Genomic DNA, 11,387 nt, shown 5'->3' on the forward strand with positions numbered 1-11,387 from the left:
TATTAAAGGTGGAAATAAAGAGAAAAATAAAAAGGACAGGAAAATTATTAAAAGGTGAATGACACAGATAAATTATACAAAGATAAATTATTACAAAATGAAGAGGAGTCTTCATCTGATGATGGAAGGTGGTCACAAAATAAATTTTATTTTAAATCAAAAGGCAATATTTTGCATGGGTCAAGCTAAAACCTTGTGGGCTGATCATTCTGATCCTTTGACATTCAAGAAAGTGAACAAAAGCTGGCGATGAAAAGACAATGGCAAAAACTGTGTGACATCAAAGTGTTGGAGTTGCAAAGAGAGTAGTAACTCATAAACTGGACTGAGAACACATCCTACAGGAATGGGACTAAAACTGAGCTCAAGCAGTGATGGGGGCACTGCACAATGTTCTGAAACATGTTCAGAAAAAAGACTGAGTGCAGAAAGACTCACAAAGACAATATTGTTCTTGGAGACAAGAGAAAAACTGGACTATACTTTTGCTTCTTCATACAAGCCTTTGGGTGAAAAGGGAAAGAGTGGAACAGCCGTTCAATGTTTAACTAGTACCTTATAACTGTAGGGACACATACAATCTTTAGGTGAAAATCAGCTAGACAAATTTAAAGGCTGATCAAGAATTTATGTTGTTAGGTGTGACTACCTTTTCTGAAATCAAATCAAACTCCTATTAATCTGACAGGAAGAAATGCATAATGAAAATTGGGGGGTTTGAATTTGGTATTCTACAGAGGAAGTTAGAACTCCAATGATGGTACTAAGCTAAAAAGCAAATATAAATGGCATCGAACAGCTATGGCAGAAAGGAAAATAAAATAGATAAAAGAAATAAATTGAAAAAAACACCATAGGATACTATAATAGGTAAACAAGAAAAAGCTGTGAGAATAGAAAAAAGAAATAACTAATTATTGTAACAAACATACAATTTAAGGAAATAAATCTAAATTGTATCTAGTCACGATTTAAGAGCAATTAATGACAAGAAAAGATTGATGATCCAAAAAAAAAAAAAAAAAAAATTACATACTTTGCTTACAAGTGTTTCTCCATTTGATAAACATTTTTACTGTGACTTATTATTTGCAGAAGTAGATACTTGCATTTACGTATTTAATTATAAGGGAAAATATTATACAGGTTTAGAATGGATGAACTACTATTCCAACATGCGGAAAGTTAATTTGGTTGATTAATGCTAAAAAGTTGATAAAATGATTGGTTGTTATTGAGTTATAGGGACACAGGAGAACAGTTGATTTTGCCAGCAGGGGCAAACAGATGGGGAAGCTAAAAAGGGCCTCAGAGTGTCAGGAGATCTTTTTAAATTGTATAAGAAGTGAGAAATCTCAGTCATAAATATTATTATCATAGATGTACATGGGGCAAATAAGTGGAATGAGAATAAATCATTTGATTCATGAGAAGAATAAAGATTTTGAGTTGAGATAAGAAGGGAAAAATTGAAGTGACGGATAAGAGTGAAGAAAAATTTGACTATTATCTACATTCACAAGGGATGGTAGATAAAGATGTATAGAAAAGGAATAATCATCAAAGCCATACTTAACAAAATGTGTAAAAATACTAATCATAACAGAACTTATGTTTTACGTAAACTAACAACCGTACACCTTTAACACTGCATGAAATATTCGCCGATAGACCTATGCGTATTGTAAAAACATCTGGAATTAAGTGTTATATGAACAAACTAATTGTCTATGTATTGAGTTATTTGTGTACAGAAAAAGCTGAAAGGAGTGGAGAAGATGAGAAACATGACTCCTTGTGCGAGATGATCTAGCTTATCTGAGGTTCGAGAGGTCGGAGGAGGCCAAACACGGCCACAGGGCGCCTAAATGGGGGAGACAAGATGAGACCAGCTCCAGAATGTCCAAGTGGAAGGAGCAGCCACTGTATAGCAGAGCTCGTAGGAAGGAGAGAAGGAGAAAGAATGCCAATGATATGAAAGAAGAAACATCAAAACCAAATCAAAGTTAAAGCAATTCGAGTATACCGACGGATGGAGAGCAAAGTTTTGAGCACCGAGAGGAAAAGTGAAAAAGAGAAATTGTCAAAAGAAATTGAATTCAAAAAAAACACGAAGCCGATTACTACAGAAGATTTGCATTGCTACAGTCAATTAAATTTCATGGCGATGGACTTTTGCCTTAAACGAGGCCCAGTGAAATATCTGCAATAATTTCAAAGGAACAGACTCTGAAAGAAAGACTGAAAACATAAAGACATTGAACAGAGAACTTAAGGTGGACATTTTATGGGAAACATCCCAAAGATAACAATGATACAAATGGGGAATATTTACAGTTAAGGAAATATATTTGCAAAACCAGATTTCAATAATGCAATAACATTTTCAAGCCCACATAGTTTGGGGTGATAAGTTCAACAAGAATTCTTATGGATTACGAGAAAAAGTTTAAGGTCAACTTATCTTGATAATACTTAAGGTCATTTGAAAAAATCTGAGTTTAAAAATACATCTGGTAGGCCACAATTTGGAAATTTGTGTCAATGGAAGTAAATAACAAAACACTAAATATAAAAAAGGAAGGATAGATATTTCAGAATGGTACAGTAAAAATTCTGAATGGTACAGTAAGATTACAATCAAGAAAATATAAGCCTTATGGAATTATAGACTTAAGGAAATTAAATAGGAAATGTTTTATAACAGCAATTTTGAATGAATCAACTAAAAAACCTCTAGATCTATTATGAAGACATCAAAACATATAACTTAAGGTGTAAAAGTGAGAAGAGAAATGCTATTAGAAGAATAATATAATCAAATCAGAGCAACATATACAATGAAGGTATTGGAAGATCAAATAATATCGATTGGAGAATTATTTTGGATTGGTAGAAAAAGAAAATGCTTGACCTCATTAGGAGGGAGAGAAAAAGTACTTAAATATGATGGAGACAAGAAATCACTACAAAAGAAGGGTATTTAGAATCCTTACAAAAGGATGAACACAACAATTAATCATCAATTATATGTAGATTCTGTTGATCAACCAAATGGATACTAAATTAGATTAAGGCATGGGATTAAGCTAAATAAGGAATTTAATAAAGTTTTGTCAGAATAAGAATACAGAATAAATAAATTATGTACAGTACTACAATCAAAAAGTAGATTATTAAGTTTATAAATAAGGCATTAATTTATCTTAGGATAACAACTAGATGCAGCCATTAGAAATACATGATAACATATACTGAATCAATTTTAATTAAAGGTTAGTGGGTAAATGAGGCATTGGTGTCTGGTTAAAGAACCAAATGAAATTTAAAATATGATGGAAAAATTTACTTGAAATCAACAAGAATGTTATCAGGAATTACGTTACAAGACAGTAATGAATTTACAAATAGTAAACGAGAATTCAAGCACCTCTGATGAGGATGAAAAAATTTATTTAAATTGTGATCAAGAATTATTATGGATGATTTACTTAGTTATATTATGGGTTATTTCCATTTACTAGTTTTATTTGAATTAATTACATTCATGCGTGTAATATGCAATCTTTAATTAGTTTATTATTGGTTATTTACATTTAATTGTTTTATTTGGAGTAATTTACTTTCATTTGTGTTGAAATCTTTCTTTACCTAGTTTTATTATTGGTTATTGCTCTTTACTTTGTTTATTTGAATTAACTTACATTTATACTTGTTTATTATACTTAATTTTTGAGTTTTTATGCTTCAATTCAGTATCAATTAGTTATATTTACTTGTTTTGAATTTGAACATTGAATCTATAACATTTAATTTGTGTTTATTATGCATACTTTACTTTTGTTTTATTATTTTTTACTTGGATTCATTAACGTTGACTTTACATTTACGATGCTTTATCATATACTCTACATAGCTAAAACGATAACTGTAAGCGTAGAACCAATTGCGCACAAACTGTTTAGGGCTTAAGTACTTTTATTTTTACATTCAAGTCAAAATGAGAATGGAAAGATGTTTGTCTTAATGTCCATAGTTCGAAGTGCTGTGGCATAATTGGGTAATTGGTAATGTATAGTGGCTTTCTTTAGCCACAAGATAGTAATAAGAAGACGCTGAATTATGAAACTGCACTCCGGATTAAAATAAACAGGAAAGGTGAGGCTAAATTAAGCCTCAGAGCGGGGATTATGAAGAAGTTTTATTTTAATCCCAATCTACATTTATATGATGAATATGAGTTTACCATTATAATCACACCATTATAATCACATGCAATTTGTTTTCCATGAAGTTATGCATTATGTCATGTGTTATGCTGTATACGGATCAGGAGTTTGTTTGCCATGGGATTGCTATTGGACCAGCTGGGTGTATTCGGGTTTCAAGGTAGTTTAAAGAGCCATCTGGACAGGCAGGCACAAAGGGTTTTAGTATTAGCAAACAGCCAAGGGTCAAATAGGTCATGGGACCAAGACACTGGTCTGGTCTGGGGACTGTCATGTGATTCTTCAAGTTACAAGCCTGAACAGAAACATATCGTTAAAGCATATGGAGGGGAGGGACAAAGACCATATATATTTACCAAGCCTGGCTGAGAGCTTCAGACTGATTTGGAGAATGTCCCCAGAACTTCACTCGGGTTCTGGGGAGATTCATCAGGCAGGCTCGGCTTCTTATTTTGTCCGGAAAATAAAAGTCTATCTCTTGAAATCAGAACCTAAGACTGAAGATTGTTTTATTTGAGGAAAAGGAAAACCACAACACAATCAGGTAAAAAAACCCTGCGTCATAGCCATTTCCATTTGCGGCAGTGAGAACAAAGATGGGCCAATTTGAGGAGTGATTTATTCAATAAAATTTTATCTATATAGCGTTCCAACAATTGTCAATTGCTTCAAAGCAGCTTTACATTAATAGAAGCAGGGGAAAACACAGAAAAATTGACAGACAATATAAGTAGCAAAATACAGCAGCTATGAATAAACTTAAAGGAAAAGTATGTAGGATTGTGGCCAAAACTGGTATTGCAATAACAAAACTTGTGGCTAAAACTGGTACTGCAATCACCCAACTGGGGCCCGTTCTTCGTACGTTGCTTAATACATCCGAGATCAAATGAGCCATCTGAGATGTTTAGATCTCACTAATTATGATCTCGCTTATTTGGTTCTTTGAACACCACTGCTGTTGATGATTAGTATGGCAGGATTGAATTATCTGAGATCACTGCGCGTTCGTGCACTGCAAGAAAAGACAATACATATCGATAGTAGAAACACTGATCAGCAACGCTGTGATTGGCCAGTTGTTACAATGGCCAAGAACACGCCCATTTTTAACCTATGCAGTCTGAGAGCTATTGATGAAAGGTTGTGAACTTTTTATGACACTGAATTTAAAAACCCAGTTAAAGCTACTTTTGTACATAAATCACCATAAATAATGTAAAATTTTCTGTAAAAATATAATCTTGATATCTTTACTATGCTTGTCAAAGATTGAAATTAATGATTGTAATTAAAATTTGATGCTCCTAAAGTACTTTAAGTCTCTTTTAAAAACAGTTAAATGCTATTTTGTCTGTTTGTAACAGCAACTTAAAAAGCAGAATAAAAACAGGTGGTGGTCCTCCATTTTCATATGATGTGCGGGCAGGAGTGATGTCTCTAAACTGACTGAGTGTGCAGAGCAGTTGCTCTTTCTTAAACCCACAGCCAATGCAACAATTTAATTCCTGATAAATACAATTTTAATTGTATTTTATTATAAGATAGTGTTTTCCTCTCTTTTGTGCAGTTGTAGATAATACACCAACACTTTTAGCAGTTTCCAAGAATGTGGTGAATAAAGTATGATGTGCAGTAAGGGAATGGTAATGTTATTCTACATCAAAAGATTATAAAATGCAATTGTTTCTGATAGCAATGCACATGACAAAGAAATCCTCTCAGATGGTAGTCCTTTAGAGAAACTATATGCAAGTGGTTAAATAAGTTTACTTCAATTGCATTATTCTTAACTGATTTCTGACTATATTAGCAGTATTCCACGTTAACTGAAAGTCCTGCATCTGCTGAATCTGCACAGAAAAGTGTAGTAAAGAAGATAAAGATATGTGAAAATATGTGCAAAAAACTCATTTTGTTATTTTGGTCATTTTTGTCACAGAACAGGGACAGGGGGTAACATATTTGTAGACAACGTTTTAAAGATAGAACAGATAGAAATTACTAAACGAAAACCCTTTCATGCATGACATTGTAAGCTACTTGACAATTAAAATAGGAGATTAGTTTATTCAAATGAAAATTATTTCACACTGAGTAATAGTCTTTGTTGTACATAACATCTATTAGTGCTGGGTATGATTAATTCAAACAAATTTAAAATGAATGTGATCAGCATGTTTGTCTTGTCATTCGTTTATTAACCCTCGTTCCATTTTCTGAACCCCCCCACAAAAACTGTCATAGCCAAACTAAAATAGATACAGTTTATGAAGTCTTTGCACTAAAAGCATAAGTTTGGTCTCATTTGAAAGCAGACACTTGTAAGTTTATTAAGAGGTGAAAATTAGTTACTGTCATAATGAAAAAAGTTGTTATGGAGAGCTTAAATTATACTTTTTTATAAACTCCACCAAACATGTATGAAATATTGTTATGAAAATCTAAATGAAACTGGCCTTGGAGCAATCTAGAAATGCTCTGCAGATAAAGCCACAGGTCTGACCATGTTCTGTTTTAAATCTGAAGATGATACCTCTAAAACTCTGTATTTTATAAAATGTTTTTTAGACCCATGTCATGTAAATTTATTTAGAGAAAACAGCAAAAATGCTAAGCTAATGTTTGTTTATTTATATCTCACAACATCCTTTCAGTTTATTGTCCTATTGCTCCGTGTTTTAAACAGACTCATTAAATAAGCATCCGGATGAGTCATTAACAACTTTTAATCCGGGATATGGCTGTCTAAATGTTTATTTTATTATTATTATTAATAATTGCTCATACATTCTATTTAGTGTTTTATTTCCTCCTTTTGTCTCAATTCACCTTCTTTTTATTAAATTCCTTTCTTACAAAAAGAAACTAACCTTAAAGAAGCTTTACCAGTCAAAATTATTCCTAGAAACACATATCTCATATCTCCAGACAGCAGATGTTTACAGAACAGCTAGTACGTTAGCTTAGCATACCATCAAAACACTACAAATAAAAGCATTTATAATAAAACTCACATTATAACATCAAAAGTCGAGTGCTTAAACAATCATGCGTGATCTGATGTGGCTTTGGATCATAAAATAAGACCAAAAATAAACAATTTTATGCTATTTATGCTGTTAGCTTTGCTCGATTAGCATAGCATTATAATATACAGTACTGTTATGAAAATACCAGACATAGCGTTAAAAATACAGACAAACCATATATAATCTTAATCGTGTTTATTGTCTCCATGGTTTTAAAACATCAAAACATCTTTATTTGCATGTTATTATAAAAACAGCGATCGATCGTTGCACGTCACTGTTCAAGTTCACGTCTGACAGCTGAGCTGAGCTCTGACGTCTTGCTTTATGAAAGTTTTCATATTGAGAGTTTCAGACTTTAGCGCCCTCCGGCTTCACGTATGAATGAAACAAACTGAGTGTGAATGACTGCAGACTCCAGCTTGCTCATATCGCCATGTTTGGAATAAAAATGGGTGAAATATTACCCCCCCCTGCAGAAATTTGAAGTAAACATATAAAATTGAAGTAATATTTCTCCAAATATGCATACTTTAGTACTATTCGGACGGGATTAGTTTTACATAGGGAGGTGGGGTAAAGCAAGTTTTTATCAGAGCTTCTCTGTGATTTTAGTCCAGTCCGAATGCTCTATGTCAGTAATCATTACGGACAATGTCAGTAAAGATTATGGTGTCTTTTACCTTCTGTAAAAAGGTCCGGAGTAATTACCTCAGGTAATACTAATCCAGTGCGAATAGACCAGCTGTAAATATCCACGTAAATCGCGTCATTTCCTTTCAATTTGCGGGTTTCTTTTAAATATAGAAGCGCTTAAAGAAGCATTTACTTGCGTTCTAGACGGGAAACAAGTCAGTGGCAGGTCAGTTTCTGAATAAAACACGACACAAACTTAAAAAAAAAAGTCAAATTCACTTCTCAGATTCGCGGAACTGTTTACGAAACTGACGTTCTCCCCAAACTGAATTAATCACAGTGTTTCGCGTTTTCCTTGTCTGTTTCATGTTGTTTGCACATCTGATATCAAGAGGCAAGGTAACGTGCACGTGAAGACGAGAGGTGACGCGCTGCGCAAACGAGTTACCCCTCCCACTTCTAAATGTTTTACTGAGATTTCTAATCCCGTCCGAATTGACCATTAATATTACCGACGTCCTGTGGTAAAATTACATTACGCCATCTACCCCTGTAAAACTAATCCTGTCCGAATAGGGCTTTTGAATTAAAAGCCCCGATGGATGTTGTTTTATCGAGTGCTTTCATGACGATCACGGAGGAGTATTTTTATCAATGAGTGCGGCTGAGGGTTATATTTCAAATTAAAGGTATGTACCGTTTTTTTATTTTCATAACGCCTGACAAAAATGAAGAAATTACTGTTACTAGGATTCTCAGATTAAAATAAAGGTCAAAAACTAAATCTTAAATCAAAACACTTTTTAATGATGTATAGTTGTTTAATGTAAGTACATTTAAAATAACAGTAATTTAAATTATGTAAATAAATAGCTCTTCAGTACATCCACGCCCTCGCGCAGGCTATCAGGTTAAGAATAATAATCAAACACCTGTTACACAGAAACAAGTCGCACAAGTACAGAAAAAAATATATTTGTTATATTATATATATTTTAAATAACATTGCTAAAAGATTTAATCTATACTTTTTTATTATGTGTTGAATTTGAAAAGCTCTTTATATTAATCTTGCATCTTATGCAGATTGCGCTCGTATAATGGAGAATACCTACTGCGTCAGACTTTCCGTATCACATCCGCTTAAAAAGGTACAAACTAATCTTGTTTACCTGAAATATGCCTGCTCCCGAGCAGGTTTGAGCTTACGGACCTGTTGCTATGACAGCAAGTTTAGAATGAGCTTCGAAGAACCAAACAATCCAAGATCATGCCAAATCATCAACAATCAAATCCAGCTAACTGAGTTGGCGACGTACGAAGAACGGGCCCCCGGTGGCCAATAGACAACATGACAACATAAACATCAGTTGAGGGCTGCAACTCCACTTTTTAAAAGACAATATCCTGGCCAGACCACTGCTGTCAGTGATATAAGTATTTGAAATGAAAATTATTTCTTAATGTCTAGTGACATATCAGGGTCATTTTATGATTAATTGATATATATATATATATTAGCCTGGTTAGCCAGACCTACATCAAGATGTAAGGTCTGGCAACTCTTCACACAAACGGCTCTATGCAAGGGGCAGGATATAAGGTTGTCCCTCAAAATGCCTCTGTACGCAATAGGATAGCGCTATGACCAATCAGAGCAACGAAGAAGGTGACGTATGAGTCCCCTGCGTTTCCCCACCAGTCGAGCTAATTGGTATATCAAACTTTTACCGTAACCAGTCGGCAAAACTCCAAACACATCTTTCTTGCTTAAAAAGGACTTCAGTAGGGTTATTTGCTCTTCTTTCAAAGAAAAACATAAGTCTAAGTCCTCCAGAGTCGCGGCCAAAGCCGCTTCAAAAGAAAGCTGTTCGCCAGCAGCAGCAGCCATTCTTTGTTTTCAAGTAGGAACCGTCGCAGGCAGCGCTGTCGTCATCATGTTAAGCCCGCCCCACAGACGCTACACACGATGTGATTGGCCTGACCAAATTTTGGTTTTTGGAGCTGTTAAGTGTATTGTGAGTGCCTAGACTAAACCCTGGCAGCAAATATATTTTGCGGCCGCTAGGGTGCGTCTAGATTTCTAGGCTATATATATATATTTATACAACAGTTCTTTCTGGTTCTCGAATCTGATTGGCTAAGAGCTATGCGATATTGTGCTAATATCGGCACTGTAACCGCTTCACCTTTCGTATCATTCCGCCACCTAGTGAATGGAGGTCCTAAGCAGGCTCATCTCTGAATGGAAAAACACAGACGCGCTGTTTTGGATCACTCTCCGTGTATCTCATTAGTTTACTAGCTCACAAATCAGTCTGTGAATCCCCAATCGGAAGTTATTATTGGATGTTACGTTAAAGTTAATGGGAGAAATGTCTTGTCACATCGTGTGGACGATTAACACTTGGAAAGAGGAATATAAACACTCGTTTTTTTTCTGGAGCTATATCTCATCAGAACGCGAAAACACCGTGGAACTGCAGTTAAGCACTGCAGCTTTTAAATGTGGACATTGATCATTTACTTTATCGTGACGTGACTATCAAAACATGTTGTGAGATATCGCCCCTGGTATAACGTTATTTATAAGCAGCATGCAAAAACATATCTCTGACACTTATAAAAAACCGTTTTATATAGTACTGACAAGAACAAAGTTTAATAATAATAATCGAGTGCTCGTATCACGTTAAGAATAAATGAGAAAGCAATAGTAACGTTATACAAGTAGTTTAATTAACTTTTACCTCGCGCCAAAACAATAACAACACAAAAGACACTAAATATGAATTAAAAAACAAGTAATAGTTTGATCATGACACCAAATACTGCTGATTTTATCTCATTTTGACGATCATAAACAAACAAGGCCAACATGAGAGCCAGGGTATCTCTGTCAGAGATGTAGCCCAGAGAGGGCGTTGGTCAGCGGGGCGAGTGAACACTGACGTCCGCTCATGCTTTGGTTCTCATTCGTACTGAATCTCACTAAGCAAGCGTTCAAACAGGCGCTATCTTTACTAATCGACTGCAGATTTAAATATAATACATATACATTCTCGACTGAACTAATCTTAAAACTACACTTTGTGACCAAGAAACGGTAATATAAAGTAACGGCTTTTCCGTCCATTAAGTTGTTATGAGCTTCAAAGCAGCCGAAAGTGTTTCCTGTCATTCTGGCCGCCCTCAAATCCGTGGCGGAAGAAGTAGTTCTCAAACAAAGAGGCTTTTAAAATAACTCCGTTGTATAACTCCGTTGTTGTTTTCTAGTTTTGTTTTTCAAACGTGTGCCGTCGAACTGTTGTATAAAAGCAATATCGCTCTCGGAGTCTACGGCCTCGTGCCTCTGGCCTAATCACAGCCGTGATGATATAGAGCTATATCACACTACTACTCGAGCGATATTGCTTAAATATATATATATTGCTGTTATTATTATTATAAGACTAGACTGTATTAGGGATAGCCTAGAAGGCATGAGGAT

Source organism: Misgurnus anguillicaudatus, chromosome 7 (genome assembly GCF_027580225.2).
Source record: "Misgurnus anguillicaudatus chromosome 7, ASM2758022v2, whole genome shotgun sequence".
Lineage (NCBI taxonomy): Eukaryota > Metazoa > Chordata > Actinopteri > Cypriniformes > Cobitidae > Misgurnus > Misgurnus anguillicaudatus.